The following is a 21480-nucleotide window of genomic DNA, read 5'->3' on the forward strand; positions in this document are numbered from 1 at the left end:
TCATGTCATCTGACCATAGCATCGGTTCCAGTCCAAGTGCCAATTATCAAACTCCAGGCAGTGCACTATTTAGATGATCATAGCACCGATGGTCATCCTAATATGGATGATTTCCATAAACCAGCTATTGAGAGATGACTAAATCTCCTATGACTTTTCATTAGATCTCCCTCCATACATTGAAGGACAATGATTGGAATTGTTCCATACAATGGCCAGTCAGCCTGTAGGCCACATATATAGGATAAAGCGCTGGAATTGGGACAGAGGCATAGAGTTACTAAATGGATTACAGATGGATGGTTGAATGTTTCAAGCTATATGGATCAAGTCCAGTAATAGTAGGCTAGATTATACAGTATATTAGGCTATTATTGGCTTCTAAATATTAGGCATCTAAATGGCTGCATGAATACCCTTTTACCTTCAGACAGGCAACATTTACTTTGGCTATGATGTAAATACAGTCATTCTCAAATGAAGGAGAATGCTTGCCACGGGTGTGTATTGTTGTGTTGTCATCACATGCACTGCACAACATAATCAAAGGCAATTATACACCTTCATACACCAGAGAGACTATAATCCAACCCACAGCATCTATATTATGTTTCAAACACTAACTATACATTTCTGTTTCATGATAAAAATACATACTGTCAAAACATGTCTATTGAAAGACTGGACTCATTTGCACACTCTTGATTAAATGTATGTAGAGTAAAATGTCTGAACACATTATAAAACTCAGACTCTTGTAGAGGTATTGTCAAGTAGTTTAGTGTTGCATGCATATATTACATCCTTCTTTCCTTGGTTACTATGGAGACATTGTGACAAGAATCCCTGCCATCCAAGGGCAAATAATAATAATAATACATTTTCATTACAAGGTTATCTCAAAGCTCTACTGAGGGGGAAAAAAATAGCATTATATACAATAAAAACAACATACATTTAGAATCAAGGCAGGTAAAGTAGTAATAGTGGGCTAAGTGCTAAATACATTTTAGATTGGGACTAGGACTATGAAAAAGACAGTCTGTAGAAGTGGGTTTTAAATCTCCTATGACTCTTCATTAGATCGCCCTCCATACATTGAAGGACAATGATTGGAATCTTTCTATACCATGGCCAGCCAGCCAGTAGGCCACAGTATATGGGAAATAGCACATGAGTGGGGACAGAGACATGGAGTTACTAGATGGATACACACTCAGATGGATGTTGGAATGTTTCAGGCTGAGTTGACATGCACATGATGCAACATCTTTTTTTATTCATTACAAATGTTATTCTACACACCAAAATGTATAATCATCATTGTCATACGTCATACTACAGACTGTATGTCACAAATTACAATTGCTTCACAAAATCTATATAGAGTAGCTTAATTTAACCTCTTAACAGGCAACTGCAGCGGAATCCACTATAAGAATTCTATCATTTCCATCTGTTTTTCTATTTCACCTATTGGACCTATCAATCTGGTCCTGGTATGACTGGATGATATTATTGATTAATAAATGTATGATATAGGGTATCTCATCTCATGATGACCAATCTTTGAGGTCTATGCACCAATGACCATTAGCACACTGACATAAAAGCTTTATGTCATTGTATAGTGCTGTCCATTGAGAAGCCCACTGGTGTTTCCAGTGCAGTGGACTTCACAGATGGACTCAATACCTCCCCAGAACCTCATTCATCACCATTACACCCCTCTCTGACAGCAGTCTACCCCACGAAGGTTGCCCACAACACTGCACAGTCGGCAGGAGACAGACAGTCAGCACACAGGTGGCTGTTAGAGCAGAAATAAAACCAAATAACCCCTTGTTAATAAGTGATGACATACAGATATCGAATCAGCAATCTTTACAACCCTCAGATAGTTACCCAGATCTGAGTAAACCTTATTTTATGCTCCTTAGTGAATACATTTTCCATGTAGTATAGACACAAACAGCCCCTGGGCCTTGAAAACATGGAGGTGTCTGATTGCCTTCATTTGCATTTGGTTCTTCATTTGCAACTGTCGCAGTTAGATTGGTCAGGCCCTGCCTGCTTCGTTAAAGACGTGTCCAGGTCTGTTCTTTGATGTTGAGAGCAGAGGCCTGATGCTGTACGCTGGAGGAGTGCCTTGCCAATGTTAACTAGCTTTCCTAGTCCCCACAAAGAGGGTCTCTCCAGTCGTGCTGCACTCGCTGTCAGACTGCCTAATTGAATCGGACACTTCTGAAGCAGCGTTGAAACAGACCCTCTCCGATCGTAGTGCACGCTGGGGTTCCACCTGGGAATGTCTGCCTGTGATGACGGGGGGTTTGGCTTCGGAGACAAGGCCATGGAGTGCATCTTATTACAAAGGGTTCACACAGCAGTTATGTCACTTGTTTGATAGCTTAATTATCATGTAATATCCCTATGCAGCAACCACACTCACATAGCATATCACAGAACATTAAACCAGAACATAGACTTTGTTTATATTAATATTTATTTTCATCCTAATGGCATTCTGTGTATTTGTCATTATCCGTATTGATTATGGATAATGAGTGACACTCTGAAGGTCAGTAAACTAGCTCATCATTCTCACGGGATTATGAAAATCATCCTCTGGCTGTATCTAACAGAGGGACAGCTATGAGAGTTGACAGTGTACCGTAAAGTAGGTATTCACTGGGTTGGACAGACAGAGAGGAGAGACAGATAAGAGTTTGTGTTAACAGTGTTAGTAGTACATTTTCATTGATTCTTTCCTCAAAGGGAACAGCCTACAAACAGTCCCGTTTGACTTTTCACAAATGACACTGTTATCTAATTGTTAACATAAGCATGCACACAGTCCTTAAATAAACAGACAGTACATTAAGTTGAACACATTCATCATTTTAGTTATACAGCTAATAGATTTGAACATGTTTCTAGTCTCTGGTGACCGTTTTCCCACCTACAACTAGTAAACCTACAGTATGATATTGCACTGGGACTGGATACTCTGAATGAATCCGAACTAGGCAATATCTTTGCATTCATTTCCTCCATCCTGACAGCTACCCCAGGCTTTAGAGAGCATTAAAGTAACTATCCAGTAAAAATCTCACATTTAAAAGCTCATACTCTGTTAACACATACATAAATAATGTTGTTGACTCATTCTATACTCGTATTTGTGGCCAAAGCATAAATTGTAGAAAAAACACTTAAAAAACCCCACCTCAAACAGTTGTTTCAAAAATGCTTGCTATTTCCTAATGGAGGATGATGTCATCCTCCTGAGGAGAATGATCTGGCCAATCAGTGGTTTACTCCCATTAATATTTTTGACCGGTATATGGCCACACATTTCCATTTCCATATACACCTCACACTCGTACAGGTTACCCACTTGCACATACAGTGAAACAGGACAAATATAAGCACCCCCTATTTGACCTTTGACCATTCTGTTGTTGGGGTATGCCCACACCATTCCAACACAGAAAACTGCTTTTTAACATACTTAATTACAATTTTATGGAAGGAAAACTACATGTATTTCACTCATATTGTAAATAATTATAGGTCATATTTCATAGAAATCTGGAAACACTGGAGAGTAACTTTAAAAAGAACAGATCGCTTTTGTAATTTTCAATCTGTGAGAGTAATCCCACCAGAATTGCCATATCATCTCAAAGCAATTTTGCCTGAGGCTGCCTGTAGTTTTAGCACAAAGGTAAACATTAAGACAAAGATCCCTATGCTATTCAATAAAATATAGCTGTCACTTACAATTATAGCTCTAAAATTAAATCTAGGCTACTCAAAAAAAACAAAAAAACAGGTAAAATAAATGGGGTTTCATTTCCCACTTCCTGCAGCGCTTGCTTAGACTAATGAAACCCCATGAAACTGAGTTGCATTTTCTGCTTATGATGGGGAGGAAGGATAAGACAAGGAATACATACTTAATCAAATATGAAAATGGACCTACTATGGCTAAACATACACAAATAATCTCCCACTCCCCCTCTTACCTCCCCCCTCTCTCAGAAGTCCAAAACTTTCTCCAACATTGAACCCGAGTGTCAGCACTTCTGCTTGGATATGAATAAATGAATTAGATTATTTTCCACAGGCCCTTTCATCAGCATTTCAGCCCCTCACCTTTGGGAAGGGGAAGTCAATTTGTGTCTTCTTAGTTCACTATGGCTGCAGCAGCCCAGCCTGGCTCTCCAAACCTCATCTAATTAACATTGGTGCAGTGTTGTCAATGATCAGTACAGAAACCCTCCCAAGGACCATTAATACAAAGGCTGAGAATCAGGCTCTGATACTTTAATACCCTCATTAATTATGATCATTTTATACCACAACTTCAGGAAGTCCGCCCTTGCAAATCAATGTTATCAATATGGGGTTTATATCATTCTGGGGCGCACATTTCCTTCACTGATGAACACAACACAGAGCTTCTTCTCTCATGCATAAAATGTTTACCGGCATCAAACAAAACAAGTCATTAAGGTGACACATTTCCACCTCATTAATAAAACCATACAACAATATATCACAGAGTAAAATCATTACCAGGTGGCTTCAATATATCCTGTATGTATCAGTGGAGGCTCCTCAGAGGAGAAAGTGGAGGACCATCCTCCCCAGAAAGTGCCATAGAAATAAAAATAATGAAACATTAAAAAAGTTATCCTTTTTAGATAAAGCTATACAAAATATATTCACGTCACCAAATAATTGATGAAAACACACTGTTTTGCAATGAAGATCTACATTAGCTTCAACAGCACTCTGTAGGGTAGCACCATGGTGTAGCCGAAGGACAGCTAGCTTCCATCCTCCTCTTGCTACATTGACTTCAATACAAAATTTAGGAGGCTCATGGTTCTAACCCCTTACCATAGTAATTATGACAACTTCCGGAGGACATCCTCCAACCAATCAGAGCTCTTGCAGCATGAACTGACATGTTGTCCACCCAATCAAAGGGTCAGAGGATGAATCTAGTACTGAAAGTATAAGCCACAGCTAGCTAGAACTGCAGTGCATAAAATGTGGTGAGTAGTTGGCTCAGCTTTGAACAAATTCATTTCTTCAAAAATGGAGGAGCAAGAGAGAGAGAGACAGCTATATTTCATAATTTTTTTTCACTTTCACTTTCACTTACTTAGCTAGCAAATGCAGCTAACTAGTTTAGCCTACTGAAGCACCCAGCTTAAACAGATAGATGCTATGTTAGCTAGCTGGCTGTGACTATCCAACACTGGAACTCTTCCAAGTAAAGGTAAGCTTTTGGTTTTACTAATGTATTGCCACCGGGGCCCGCCGGTGTAACAGCTACATTTCTTACTGGATGTACACTGTACTGCATGGTTGTAGCAGGTTTACTAACGCATTACTTCTATTAGCTATGTTGACTATGACGTTACTTTAGCTAATATGGTAACAACGATGTAGAGGTTGAGTAGCGGTTATGATATGAAGGTTTGGCTTGGAAAGGTTTTTTGCCTGGTCACAGACAGCTGATGTGTTGTGCATTGAAGTCCACAAGTGAAGGGAAAGGTGAGAGGAGAAGAGGGCTTAGATGCGAGAAGGAATACAACAAGCTGTTGATATGTGGCTATGAAAGTGAACTGTTTGCGTGTGATCAGGGGTGTATTCATTCTGCCGATTCTGTCGAAAAACGTTTCTTAAACAGAAGCAAATGGAACAAAACAGGGATAAATATACCTGAATTTGTCAAATAGAAATGCACGTTTGCAACTGTTGGACTAATGATTACACCCTAGATCAGCTAGATGAAGGCAAGAGTGTGCAAGGCGGTATTGAATGTGTCACTGTCTGTCAAATCGTTCTCTCGACCTGTGTGCACCTACATTGTAAACTTTCATTCATAGGCTAGGTTGTAGCAACCTCAAGATGGGTAAATGGAAAATGTGAGTATCATGTCGTAGCATAAACCAGTTGATGTTACATTAAACTGGGTGAATGGAATATGAATGACAGTCATCCAATATGCTGTAATAGAAATAAGGTCATGCTCATAAAAAATTAATTGTCCTCCCTTTTAAACGGCACTGACCGCCACTGTTATGTATGTAGCTGTATTGTTATCAAATCAAATTTTATTTGTCACATGCGCCGAATACAACCTTACAGTGAAATGCTTATTTACAATCCCTTAACCAAAAATGCAGTTTTAAGAAAATATCATTAAAAAAAAGAGATAAAAGTGACAAATAATTAAAGAGCAGCCGTAAAATAACAATAGCGAGGCTATATACAGGGGGTACCAGTACAGAGTCAATGTGCGGGGGCACCGGTGTCGAGGTAATTGAGGTAATATGTACATGTAGGTAGAGTTATTAAAGTGACTATGCATAGATAATAACAGATAGTAGCAGCAGCGTAGAGGGGGGGGGGAGAAGCCATTTGATTGAATGTTCAGGAGTCTTATGGCTTGGGTGTAGAAGCTGTTTAGAAGCCTCTTGGACCTAGACTTGGCGCTCCGGTACCACTTGCCATGCGGTAGCAGAGAGAACAGTCTATGACTAGGGTGGCTGGAGTCTTTGACAATTTTTAGGGCCTTCCTCTGACACCGCCTAGAATAGAGATCCTGGATGCCAGGAAGCTTGGCCCCGGTGATGTACGCACTACACTCTGTAGTGCCTTGCGGCCGGAGGCCGAGCAGTTGCCATACCCAGGCAGTGATGCAACCAGTCAGGATGCTCTCGATGGTGTAGCTGTAAAACCTTTTGAGGATCTGAGGACCCATGCCAAATCTTTTCAGTCTCCTGCGGGGGAATAGGTTTTGTCGTGCCCTCTTCATGACTGTCTTGGTCTGCTTGGACCATGTTAGTTTGTTGGTGATGTAGACGCCAAGGAACTTGAAGCTCTCAACCTGCTCAACTGCAGCCCTATCAATGATAATGTCACGGCTGTCTTTCTCTTCTTCATCTGAAGACGTATAGCAAGGATCAGACCAATACGCAGCGTGGTAGGTGTCCATGTTTTAATATAGAAAACTGAACATGAACACAAAAACAATAAACGTGAACAAACCGAAACAGTCCCGTGTGGCACAAACACTGACACAGGAAACAATCACCCACAAAATACCCAAAGAACATGGCTGCCTAAATATGGTTCCCAATCAGAGACAACGATAAACACCTGCCTCTAATTGAGAACCAATCTAGGCAACAATAGACTTACATAAACACCTATAATGAACACAACCCCATAACTCTACAAAAAAACCCTAGACAGTACAAACACCCTAGACGAGACAAAAACACACAAACCACCCTCGTCACACCCTGACCTAACCAAAATAATAAAGAGAACAAAGATAACTAAGGCCAGGGCGTGACAGTACTCCCTCACAAAGGTGCGGACTCCGGCCGCAAAAACCTAATCTAAAGGGGAGGGTTCGGGTGGGCCTCATTCATGGCGGCGGCTCGGGTGCGGGACGTAGACCCCACTCTACCATGGTCATTGCCCTCTTCAAGGGCCTCTTCAGAGGGACGACCCTCGCCTCCGACCTAGGGTCTAAGATCCTAATTAAAGGCCCCACTGGACTGAGGGGCAGCTCCGGACTGAGGAGCAATTCCGGTATCGCCGGCGTGACAGGCAGCTCTGGCAGCTCCTGGCTGACTGACGACTCTGGCAAGTCCTGGCTGACTGACGGATCTGGCAGGTCCTGGCTGACTGATGGCTCTGGCAGGTCCTGGCTGACTGGCGGCTCTGGCAGGTCCTGGCTGGCTGACGGCTCTGGCAGCTCCTGGCTGGCTGACGGCTCTGGCAGCTCCTGAATGGCTGGCGGCTCTGGCAGGTCCTGGCTGACTGACGGCTCTGGCCGCTCCTGACTGGCGGGCGGCTCTGGCAGCTCCTGACTGGCGGGCGTCTCTGGCGGCTCCTGACTGACGGACGGCTCTAGCGGCTCCTGACTGACGGGCGGCTTTGACGGCTCAGGACAGACGGGCGACTCAGACGGCGCTGGGCAGACGGACAGCTCAGTCGGCGCTGGGCAGACGGGCAGCTCAGACGGCGCTGGGCAGACGGGCAGCGCTGGGCAGACGGCAGACTCTGGCCGGCTGAGGCGCACAGTAGGCCTGGTGCGTGGTGCCGGAACTAGTGGTACCGGGCTAAGGACACGCACCTCAAGGCTAGTGCGGGGAGCAGCAACAGGACGTACAGGACTCTGGAGACGCACAGGAGGCTTGGTGCGTGGTGCCGGAACTGGTGGTACCGGGCTGGAGACACGCACCACAGGGCGAGTGCGTGGAGGAGGAACAGGGCTCTGGAGACGCACTGGAAGCCTGGTGCGTGGTGTTGGCACTGGTGGTACTGGGCTGGGGCGAGGAGGTGGCACCGGATATACCGGACCGTGAAGGAGTACAGGAGCTCTTGAGCACCGAGCCTGCCCAACCTTACCTGGTTGAATGCTCCCCGTAGCCCTGCCAGTGCGGCGAGGTGGAATAGCCCGCAGTGGGCTGTACTGGCGAACCGGGGACACCATGCGTAAGGCTGGTGCCATGTACGCCGGCCCGAGGAGACGCACTGGAGACCAGATGCGTTGAGCCGGCTTCATGGCACCTGGCTCGATGCCCAACCTAGCCCGGCCGACACGAGGAGCTGGAATGTATCGCACCGGGCTAAGCACGCGTACTGGGGACACCGTGCGCTCCACCGCATAACACGGTGCCTGACCAGTACGACGCCCTCTCACTCCACGGTAAGCACGGGGAGTTGGCTCAGGTCTCCTACCTGGCTTAGCCACACTCCCCTTTAGCCCCCCCCCTCCCAATACATTTTGGGGCTGACTCTCGGGCTTCCAACCGCGTCGCCGTGCTGCCTCCTCATACCAGCGCCTCTCTGCCTTCGCTGCCTCCAACTCTGCCCTGGGACGGCGATATTCCCCTGGCTGAGTCCAGGGTCCCTTGCCGTCCAGAATCTCCTCCCAAGTCCATGAATCCTGTGTTCGCTGCTGCTGCTGCTGCTGCTGCTGCTGCTGCTGCTGCTGCTCGTTACCACGCTGCTTGGTCCTTTTGTGGTGGGTGATTCTGTCACGCCTGTCTTCCTCTTCTTCCTCTGAAGAGGTGTAGCAAGGATCAGACCAATACGCAGCGTGGTAGGTGTCCATGTTTTAATATAGAAAACTGAACATGAACACAAAAACAATAAACGTGAACAAACCGAAACAGTCCCGTGTGGCACAAACACTGACACAGGAAACAATCACCCACAAAATACCCAAAGAACATGGCTGCCTAAATATGGTTCCCAATCAGAGACAACGATAAACACCTGCCTCTAATTGAGAACCAATCTAGGCAACCATAGACTTACATAAACACCTATAATGAACACAACCCCATAACTCTACAAAAAAAACCTAGACAGTACAAACACCCTAGACGAGACAAAAACACACAAACCACCCTCGTCACACCCTGACCTAACCAAAATAATAAAGAGAACAAAGATAACTAAGGCCAGGGCGTGACAGATAATGGGGGGGCGTGCTAGGTCCTCCTTTTCCTGTAGTCCACAATCATCTCCTTTGTCTTGACCACGTTGAGGGAGAGTTTGTTGTCCTTGCACCACACGGTCAGGACTCTGACCTCCTCCCTATAGGCTGTCTCATTGTTGTCGGTGATCAGGCCTACCACTGTTGTGTCATCTGCAAACTTAATGATGGTGTTGGAGTCGTGCCTGGCGGTGCAGTCATGAGTGAACAGGGAGTACAGGAGGGGACTGAGCACGGAACACCTGAGGGGCCCCTGTGTTGAGGATCAGCGTGGCGGATGTGTTGTTACCTACCCTTACCACCTGGGGTCAGGAAGTCCAGGATGCAGTTGCAGAGGGAGGTGTTTAGTCCCAGGGTCCATAGTTTACTATGGTGTTGAACGCTGAGCTGTAGTCAATGAATTGCATTCTCACATAGGTGTTCCTTTAGTCCAGGTGTGAAAGGGCAGTGTGGAGTGCAATAGAGATTGTGTCATCTGTGGATCTGTTGGGGCGGTATGCAAATTGGAGTGGGTCTAGGGTTTCTGGGATAATGGCGTTGATGTGAGCCATGACCAGCGTTTCAAAGCACTTCATGGCTACAGACGTGAGTGCTACGGGTCGGTAGTCATTTTGGCAGGTTACCTTAGTGTTATTGAGCACAGGGACTACGGTGGTCTGCTTGAAACATGTTGGTATTACAGACTGAGACAGGGAGCGCATGCTCGCAGTACACGTCCTGGTAATCCGTCTGGCACTGCGGCCTTGTGAATGTTGACCTGTTTAAAGGTAAAGGTGTAGAAGGGATAGGTGAAATCCCTGGAAAAGAGGAATAATAGCTTGTGAGTCACAGGACTATGCTACATCTCTTTCCCTTTCCATTGGATTAGTGGATCATTTTAAACTAGAAGAACAAATGAATGCCAAAGAGAGCTTCCTAAGAAAATAAAACGAGAAATAATGCCAGCGTGAGCACAAATCCACTAACAAATCATTAAAACTCCAAAAAGAGCTTACACAACTAAACACACACACACTCAGATTGTGTGCAATGGCAGCCTTCTCTAGCATAATGAGTGCCTTAGACCCAAAACTTGAATTGGGCCTTTCGTCAAGGGGCCTAGTGGTCTGGAAAGCAGATGAACATGTATCGTAATGCGTACTCTGAGCAGGCAAGGACAGGGACAGGGCCAGTGGTATAGAGCAGTGAAGTGGCCTAGCTGGACACTGTAATCACAGGACACTGAGGTCTCTCAGCCATCTATCACTCATTGATCCCTGAACATTGGCTCCTCCAACCTTAAACAACCTCCCACGGAGTCCCCTCCCTGCACATGAAGATTACATGCAGGGAAAACGATGGGACTGGAATCGACCACATTGTCGGGGGCATGTATAAGTGATATATATGTGTGGGTGCTGCAGCCCCGGTTAAGCGTATAAATTCCTCACTGGTTCCATAGAAGTCAAAGACATTTTTCACCACGTCAATGTCGCCTACTCTACATGCCACCAGCAGCATTTGACACACTCAGAGTGTATCTGAGGAAAATGGGTTCTGATCATATGTCCAGCTGTATGGAAAAGTGGTGCCCCCCTCTTTTACGCTACTGCTACTCTCTGTTCATCATATATGCATAGTCACTTTAACCATATCTACATGTACATACTACCTCAATCAGCCTGACTAACCGGTGTCTGTATGTAGCCTCGCTACTTTTATAGCCTCGCTACTGTATATAGCCTGTCTTTTTACTGTTGTTTTATTTCTTTACTTACCTATTGTTCATCGAATACCTTTTTTGCACTATTGGTTAGAGCCTGTAAGTAAGCATTTCACTGTAAGGTCTACACCTGTTGTATTCGGCACACGTGACAAATAAACTTTGATTTGATTTGTATTTTGAAAATATAGAAAACAAAGCAAGACTACTATAGGAAAACATGTATAGGAATTATTGAATACACCCTGCTGTGTTTCCTACCATAAATCTTTAAATAAATTACCACAAATAGGTGACAGTGTTTAAAGGAGATTTGGAGTTAAATAATGAGCACATACAGGGGTTCTTATTGCTGTGTTTGTATAATATGATGCTAAATCAACAAAACAAACCTCTTTTTAATCTTAATCTGCTTCATTTCTCAATGGGGATTGTTCTTCCCCATACTGCACATCAATTCTACATCTGCACTGGAGAAATCTCAGCCTTGCACATCCTCACCACTTGGCTTCCCTATGGGCTCTCTGTTGCTATGGAAACCCCATCCTGTAGCTAGCCCGGGTGGAGACAGATCAAATACCTGAAGAGGAAGTGGAGGACAGATGGATTAGGAGCTAGGCCTGGCAGGATGCTCCAGCTAAGACAAATAATGACACAGAGAATCAACACGGTTTATATGGTTTAAAGGGTTCCTCTTGGTCTACACAAGTTAGAGTAGGAGATTGATTTATTAAGGGAGGGGAATGAAGCAGGGAGCTAGGGGGTTAAGTGGGAAGATACTCACTAAAAGCTGAAACATTAACAGCACCGTTTCCTTGTGTCTCCCTGACGCCTTGTGAGTAATAGGTGAGGGTGTACAAAATTCTCAACCAGTGGGTTTTAAATCTGGATAGAACATGTTATGCTGTGGTGCTCCTCCTCATATCCTCCTGCAGCTGTTACAGGGCGCATAAGGCTGAACGGTTGTGTATACGTGGAAATATATTAGCGAGGCCTGTGTCTTCACTAATCTCTGTTGTTTAAGACAGTCTTCTAATTAATCTCATTGTCTGTCTGGCATAACAATTCCTTTTGGCAAGCAAACCCTTTAAGTATTCCAAGATCCATCTCTGGAGTATTCCGATGAGACCCACTCTTATTGGTCTGATGCTATTGTTTAATGATAAGGCATGATTCATCCCATTCAGATGCAACATTTATCATCTTTTAGGCTCCATATGCGTATCATATTAAATATTTATATTGGAACGGGCAGTTATATTTAGTTTATTCTGCTTTGTCTCCTCTTTCCCAGGGAATAAAACAGCATTTGGCTGAGCAGCAGCAGCAAGGTCATCAGACATTGAGCAGAGGCTATTGAGTGCAGTGTTTATGAACGCTACCCAGAGAAGTGACACTTGTGCTGGAGGAACGTTACTTCATTATGCCATCTGCAGACACAGTACATTACAGAGGAGTGCAGAGAGCTATCCGGTGGCCTGCAAAGGCCTAACAAACATCATGCAAAGATAGCAAGCTGTGGATAACATGGAAGAATTTCATGAAATATACATTAAAAAAACGGAGAGTGGCTCTGGGAAGAAAGGAATCACAATGGTAGAATAGAACATCCAGTCAAAATGTGCCAAGGTTATAAGAACTATGTTGTTTTAGCTCCATGTCATTAACCAGCAGAGTGTGAGCAGTGGTGTGATTACATTAAGCACTGGATTCTAAACTGGAAGCTCTCGCGCTAATACCCGAATCCGCTTGCCTGTGCCCCTAAATACATTTCATAGCCCTCTTGTTTGTCATGTCTGTTTGTGTATGCAGAGTATTTCTGTCATTTTCTTCAGGGATGGGTTGTGTGTGTCTGCCCCCAGAGCCTGATACTATAACTCAGCCAGCCTATGACAGACAGAATGTGGGGGCTGCCATACAGCAGGAAGCCATGCAGCCTCAAGAACATCACATAGATTAGAGCAGGCCTGGGCAACTCCAGTCCTCAGGGGCCTGATTAGTGTCACACTTTTCCCCCATCCCTAGCAAACACACCTGATTTAAAATAATTTCATTTTTAACTGAAGATCATGATTAGTTGATTATTGGAGTCAGGTTTGTTAGTTGGGGCTGGGCCAAACGTGTGACACCAATCAGGCCCCCGAGGACTAGAGTTGCCCAGGCCTGGTTTAAAGGGTACCAGGCTACACAGCTGCCAAACGCATCGCATGTCATCTCTTTAACCAAAAACACAGAGCTCCACCATGCTAAGCTTCAATGATTACCATGTATTAGCACTGTCTGGAGGACATATACACATTAGAAATGTTTTCAAAAAGATACTTGATTAATTGGTTACTCTTAGTATACATTATACTGGAAATTGCATTTTAGTTATTTAGCAGACACTTTATCCAGAGAAACATACAGTAATGAGTGCATACATTTTTGTTGTTTTTCATACTGTTCCCCCATGGTAATTGAACCCACAACCCTGGTGTTGCAAACACCATCCTCTACCAACTGAGCCATGCGGGACCACAGAAATGGTGCTTGGAAGCAGCACAGTAACAGGCACAGTCTGCGTCAGAGCATGCCATGCTGGCATAATTAAACCAGGCCTGAGTGGCAGAGCTCTGATAGGGAAAAGGTGTCAGTGGTACTGTACATCACAGGCTGTGCCAGCTTCAGCACTGCCACACAGACAGGTCTGGCACACAGCCAGTGGAGATGTCAAGACAACGAGAGGATGGTGAGATAGAAAGCCCAGTCCAACTGCTTCAATCGGGGTCACAATGTCATGGCCGATGCTGGAAGAAGCGGACCAAGGTGCAGCGTCGTCAGCGTACATTACTTTTATTTTAGAATGACGCCAACAAAAACAATAAACCATACAAAACCGACCGTGAAGCTGAAGTGCTATAGTGCCACAAACAAAGACAACTACCCACAACGAAAGGAGGGAAAAAGGACTACCTAAGTATGGTTCCCAATCAGAGACAACGATAGACAGCTGTCCCTGATTGAGAACCATACCCGGCCAAATCATAGAAACACAAAATCATAGAAAACAAAACTTAGAATGCCCACCCCAAATCACACCCTGACCAAACCAAATAGAGACATAAAAAGGCTCTTTAAGGTCACACACAATAACACCTTTCAGTGAAGAGGCATGAGTTAAGCTTCCTCCATTCTATTACTCATTTCACTATAACTTGTTTAATTTCCTACATGTCAATTCTCAGTAAAAGATTATGTTCAGTATAAAATGTTTTATATGTCATATGCTAGGAAAATCTCATGTAGTCCAAAACACGTCCATGGAGACCCACAGCTAGCTCTACTGAGAACTTTTCAGAATGGGCTGAGGCTGCCTGTGCCTGCCCGTGTATCAGCTCATGCCAGGGTTTGAGTGGCATGCCTAGGCAGGGTTCTGACATGAAGTTACAGTGTCCAGTCCTGGACGTTCAGCATCACTGAGTCTCCATAGATACACAGTCAGTCAGCTCCCATAGTGGGCTTCTATGAGCCTGGAGAGGACACTCTCTGTTGCAGTGTTGCTCAGGTCTCAAGGTCTCATCATACCAAAGCACAGAGGGTTATTGGCCTGTAAATGAACAGGCAAGAAACAGATTACTGCCATGATGACCCAGTTTATCTGGTGAGTGTATCAACCTTACTACAATCTAAATGTATCACCACCGGCTGAAGACCAATCCAGATGCCGGTCCAGTGCATGGCTTTAAGAATTTAGAATGGATTATTGTCCACTTGTTTTGTTGTCCTAGAGCGTAAAGTACCGTATGGTAGCTGTCAGCTTCCTTAATCTTAAACACAAACATAACCTCCACCCAACACCTTAGCAAGAAACACGACTGTGCTCGGAGTGCAGTATCTATCTCCTCAAATTCACATAAAGAGTGAAGAGAAAGATGAATAAAATAGTGTCCCTGTTCTCTGTGTTACAGTGAGAGTGGCTTGCCTGCTTCCAGTGTGGGTGGTGGTAGAGAAGAGGTACAGAAAGCAGCAGTAGCAGTGAGCACATCCCCTCGCTCCAAGAGGACCCCAGCCACTCTCTGCTCTCTATCTCTGCTGAGGTGTAGCTATGTTCCATCTGCCACTGTTGCTATGGAGACCAGTCCCACTGATCTACATAGGAGACCGTTGGGGAAGATCTGCTAGGGCTGTTCCTATTAACATGACTCAACGGCAGGCAGCATTACGGGCCCTGCCAAACATCCTTTCTGCCTGGCCACATGACATAGTTTTTATTTAACCTTTAATTCGACAGGGAGTCAATGCTGAGACCAAGGTCTCTTTTCCAGATGAGGCCTGTATAGCACCACAATACACATCAAAATACAATAAACTACACATTCATATAAACAATAAAATACACATTATTATAAACAACGAAACAATCATATAAAACAGACACATTCTTCAGGAAAAATGTCCCCTAACAACCATTTGAAATGCCCTAGAGGCACCAATTCCACCATTTTGAAAGTGTATTGTAGATCATTCGACACGTAAGGTTAATGCTCATAATTTTTCTCTCGTTGGGCTGAAATTGTAAATGGGAAGTCACATCAATCCCCGTGTTCTCATCACTGTTCCGAGACCTATGGTTGTTGTTGTATGGAGGAGCTGCATGGGGCAGAAGTGATGATTCAACACGGCAATTTAGAGGGAATAAGAACATCTTGTGAAATATTGATCTCATGATTGTGTACCACAGAGACATCTTTTATTGATTTTCACAATGATTAAATTACTTAAAACCATGTCCCAAGTCACATGTACCGGTATATTCCAGTATTTGAAGATGTTAGTTTATAGTGTATCATGTTCAGTGGCGACCCGTTATTCAGGGCAGGTGGGGCTATTTTTTGCCCCAAAAAACAAAAAATATATTTTGGGGAGGGGGGGGCTTGCTTGTTTTGCATGTTATTTTGGCATTAATACATGTCACATATCAGTTTGCAAATAATGTTACAAAACATATATATATAATTGAGTTAATAAAGCGCGTACAAACATGTTTCTTGAGTAAGGGAGGTCCAAAATGCAGGTGTTTCAGCCTAGCTCAGTACTTTCTGTGGTGGTGGGCAAGCCAGCAGAAAATATGGAGCGTTGCGCCGTGATTGGCTCAGTGTTCTGTCACTCATGGGGACACTATGTCATCGCCAAGTCTAAGGGTAGAGCTCGAAAGGGTAGAGCTCGAAAATTCAAGCCTCCTTGGGTACTGCCATCGAGTTACATGTCAACATCATACTTTCAAAATCTTAGCTAGCAGTCATCATCATGAATCAAGTCGACAATCTACTGGCAAATCATTTTTAATCCTTGTCATATGAAGAGAAATAATTAAGAGAAATATAGATAAAACGTATCAGTGCTCATCGGCCATTGGACATAAACATTACACAACAAGTTGGAAATCGCAAATTCAACAATGAATGGTTTGGAAGGAATCAGTGGCTAACTGCAAGCATTGCAAGGAAATCATTAGCCTGCTATTCAGTGGAGTGGCTGTGGGGTCCCAAGTCTAAAATTAAGGGTCTCTTTTCCTAGTTAAAAATTATAAACATTCATCACTGGCCATGCTGTCATTGAAGCATGATTTGTGCCGCGCTCAAAACAACTTATCTCAGAACTACAACATCTGACTTTAGTGAGTTCAAGACAATTGGGAACTCTGGGAAAATAAGTTTTGAACTTTCATCCAACTCGGGAATTGTAAATCAGGAACTCAAACCTCTTTCTAGATTCAACCTTTTTTTCCAGCGTTCCCAAATGTCTTGAAAGCACCATAAATCCAGAGAATGCCAGACTTGAATGACAAAGTTTGATGACAACATTTGCCTACAAAGGACCACTGCGCCACCTTCCTGTTCAAATGAACACAGCACAAAAAGGTGAGTCCAAAAATGTCTTGTATGCTGCTGCCTAAATGATTTAATATGCCAGGGAGATATGTATACTGTAGCTAAGAAAGTAATACTAAGTGTATGTTGTGTAGTAAGCTGTTAGTAGTCGATGTGCCTCACCCTAATAATTTGGTTTATTTTCACCCCTTAATTTTGCCTACTGTTCTGACTTGGTGGTGCACATGTAGCCTATAACCTGTTTCTGAGAAATGTAATCATTGAATATTGTAAGAGCTTTCATTGTCCCTTTTATTATCGGCTCATGTTCTGAATTCTGTCCCTGTACATTTCAAAAGTGCTGAACAAATAGTTATATTGACTACGTCCGTCCTAGCTCACTCATTAATGTCTTACTTGAAATTACGGATTGCCTCTTATCGGCTTGTCATCCCCCTTATGCCATAGTTTGTACATCTCAATTGTCAGTAGAAACCACATTTATTTAAGCAAGTCAGCCGTTTTTTTAAAGGCAGTAAATGAGGCTGAATGAACTTTCGCTGCCAGACAAGGCTCCGCTGATAGCCAGGTGTAGCAGTGGTAAGGTGTTGGGACTGCTGTTGGGACTCTGCTGTTGGGACAGATTTATGTAGGCCCTTACAGTTTGTGGGCACCGTTTGTCACCGTTATAATGCAATTAATGTATTGTTTACTGTTGTGTAGTGGCTTCCCACATTTTTTATTTATTTTTGCCCCACCAAGATTTACATGCTAAAATTGCCGCTGATCATGTTGTATGCATTGCATATGTATTTGATACAACATAAATAATGTATCAACTACACTCTTTGAGGTTTAACATGAGCGATAGAGGCTTTTTCCTAATGTCAGCTTTGAAGTATGAAAATATTTTTTTAAAGAAGAAGGAGCTTTAGACATGGGCATGGAAATTAACCTTGACTGGCATTATTCAAATGTCATAATATTCACGGCTGGTTGACTATGCTGACCATCATAGCACTACAGGGCTGTGTAAAGCATAACATTCCCTGGGGCTCTGTCCCTTTCTCCACTGAGCCAAATCCACACTTGTCCATGACTATGTGGGAGTTCCTAAGGAAAACAAGAAAGCACTTTGAAAGATGAATCCAGATCAACAGCGTAACGCTAGCCAGGGTCATGATGGGATGTGACTATCACAACAGATATGGGAATAAAGGCAAGGTAAAAGTCAAAGCTTTTAGACCCCCTATTACTCCAACAACAGGACGTATGTAGTGAAGGGGTTCTGGATTGTAAAACATAGAGAATTATAGCACTTCAGGAACAGACGATAATCGCTCCTCTTCGGGAAAGGTCGGCTTGGGGCCAGGAAGTCACCTCAGAGCCATTTCTCTTTTCAGGGATGGGAAATAGCAGTTCATCTCCTGATTACGCTGGTAGAACTGGTGAAGTGACCTTAAACATCTATAAGGCTTTCCAATCAGAACCGTGGCTCTCCTTCAAATCAAATTCAGCCAGGGATGAAATCCCACGGGTGATTCAAGTTGAACATGCCTGCATCCATAATACTGGGTCTTGTCCACTACCGTAACGTATGGCATCCAAATATTATTATGTGTCCTTGTTCTCTTTCCATCTCTCTCCATCTCTCTTTCACACAGTAGAGGAGGCTCACAAAGACAGTGCAAGCCCGCCCTGAAGATGATTGACAATTGTTAGGCTCTGATGCTATCTCCATGGGAACTGATTGGTAAGATAAATACAGTGCACCAGAAAGAACGGTGGCTCACCCAATAACATAGAGAGAGGAGCTGACCTCCTTTATGCACCATAAACCCAATCATTACTCAATCCTCATCACATGATTAAGCAAATTAAAGCCCTATGTTCATGACATTCCATTAGTAGTGTCATGTTTATTACCCACCTCATCAAACACTAATGATATGTCAGGTAATAATTAAATCATCAAACAAATGAACAGAGTCAATATACTGTACAGCCCTATCCTGATAATGTGGTTAGGGTTATTCATTGAGGATTGTTATTCAGTTCATAAACTCTGTGTAGACTATATTGAATGGCCCTGTATTCTAATGGTAAAAATACAGGGCTGAATCTAGGTTCTTATACTTTAATGGCAGCTGAGCGAGAGGACACTCTAAATGTGCCGCCCTCCTCCCTCCCTAAGAGGTTAGAAGAAGGTGCTAATGAGAACATCTGGTCAAATGGCTGAGAGCCAGAAGTGTTCCTGAGACACTCCGCAAGACACCTCTCGGCTTCGCTCTCCAAAGTGGAGCACATTCACTATTCACTGCTGTCATCATTCTACTGCACTTTAGTGGAATGGGCATATAATCGCAATGCATTACTACTGTTGATTATATATCTCACATATCAGGACCCTTGATTTGATCTGTCTCATAAGACCCCTGCTCATTATTTATCTCACATATCAAGATCAACACTTTGTGGACACAGCTCAAAGATACAACAAATACAAATGGAATACAGGACAACATTTGATATTCTGCAGCAATGATTGGTTAAAAATAATTTGATCTGGCTACAGCAAACACAAGTTCTATTTGCTCCTGTTCTTAACAGTTGGAGCGTGAAGAAGCACATGTTCTATTTGCTCCTGTTCTTAACACTTGGAGCGTGAAGAAGCACATGATTGTACTGTCCAGTGGCACCACTAACTCTCTTCTCCTAATGACTCGACTCTTCTCTTTCACCAACCCAACAAAGCAGCACAGCGATGTGTATTTGGCTTTTGGCCATAAAGATGGCATTTAAGACTAGCAAATATATATATTTTTAATGACATTGGAATTACAGACATTTAATGTTACAGCTTTTTGGCAGAATGAGTGAGTCAACATTCCAATCTGCCATATTCAGAAAGGCCTTCCTCCCAATCTGCCATATTCAGAAAGGCCTTCCTCCCCTGCATGTCTCCATAGATCATTATCACTGCACTATATCCAGCTGTGGTCAACCTCTCCCTGGAGGGAGGCCAGAAGTTAAACAATTGTATTATTGGACCCATATCCAGGCTGTAGTACACCTCAGTGAGTCCATTACATCAGTTCATTCACCCTTTTACTAGACCTTGTTCATCAATCAAATAGAGGATCCAGCTGCACTCCGATGACATCAGAAGAGTCACCCAGGCGTAGCAACAGGGCCAGTAAGTCTACAGCACTGGGGGACTACATCACTGCAAAATGAACCCCCAAAACAGTTTCTGAAGCTCATTATAAAATTGTTGATCATAAGCGTTTCAAATTTCTATTTTATTACTTACCAGGGCAGACAGGGGACGGCCTTGGGTTTGTGTTGCCTATGTTGGAGTCGGTTTGGCCAGGGTTAGTAGCAGGCCCCTGGATTTCACTGGTGGTGGATGGACACAGTTGCCCAGTGCATTGACCTGCGTTTGTTCTTGTTGTCCTGCCTCATCTTTGCCTCCCTGTCCGTGCAAATCCTGCAGGGCACTAGGCTCTGGAGAAGTCTCTTGTTACATCCTCCATGTTATGTACAGTTGGCACTCCTGCCACTCTCCTGCTCTCAGTCCCAATGTGATGATGAATGCTTGTTACTCCTTAAGCACCAATGATTCCTAAGAAAATGAAGAAAAGGGAAGGATATCTTTAGTTCTGCTTCATAGGTTGCTCAAGTGGTCTACTGTTTTTCAGTTTTGTTTCAATACGAGAAAAGATTTCCAACAGCAGACACAGTACATTAAAATGTGTATTATTGTTATCTCTGAAAAGAGAATCATGGAGGGCTGTGGCACAAGAGAGATGGATTGAGGGCATGTTTAGTACATCATATATCTTGCCATTAAAAATATCCTCTAGTTGAAAGCCTCATGAAAAATCTGCCAGCACTCATGGCAATGTGCTTTATTTAGTGAGTGAAACATTTCCCTATTTTACTGAGGAGCAGGAGGATGCTGCTGCCTGCGATGGCCACACCATTCATGTCTTCAGGAAAGCATGCTTTTCAACTTGAAAAGAAGTGGGAAATAATGAAGCCCTTGAAAAAGGCATTTAGTAATTATTATATATCCCTGCATAGAAGGACTTAGCCCACAGTTAAATGTTTCAAAACCAAGTATAAATTCTGCACTCAATGTTCTCATCAATACACTTCAACATCTCTGTGTTTTCTCCCAGAGTAGGACAAAACAGACCTTACATCATCACCCCTTAAACAGAGAATGTAGATAGATTAGGTTTATGTAAATTCACTGAAAGTTATTTCTGTTCTATGGCATGATTGCCTGTCATGGCAATCAAATCAACCCACTGTCCATATTGTGTCAATGCTAAGAGCAGAAGAGTATTTAAATCTGTAGCCATGGTGAGCATGAGTCA

At 43.5% G+C, this 21480-nt stretch overlaps 1 protein-coding gene across 1 annotated transcript in view; it reads right to left on the reverse strand.

Moving 5' to 3' along the window:
• Window positions 1–21480, reverse strand: part of LOC139541147 (leucine-rich repeat-containing protein 7-like) — a 234853-nt gene that overhangs the window by 168054 nt on the left and 45319 nt on the right. The window contains exon 2 of the mRNA XM_071345428.1: window positions 20409–20720. The gene's annotated coding sequence lies outside the window, so the exon portion shown is untranslated. The remainder of the gene's footprint in view (window positions 1–20408; window positions 20721–21480) is intronic.

This window comes from Salvelinus alpinus, chromosome 16 (assembly GCF_045679555.1).
Source record: "Salvelinus alpinus chromosome 16, SLU_Salpinus.1, whole genome shotgun sequence".
NCBI lineage: Eukaryota > Metazoa > Chordata > Actinopteri > Salmoniformes > Salmonidae > Salvelinus > Salvelinus alpinus.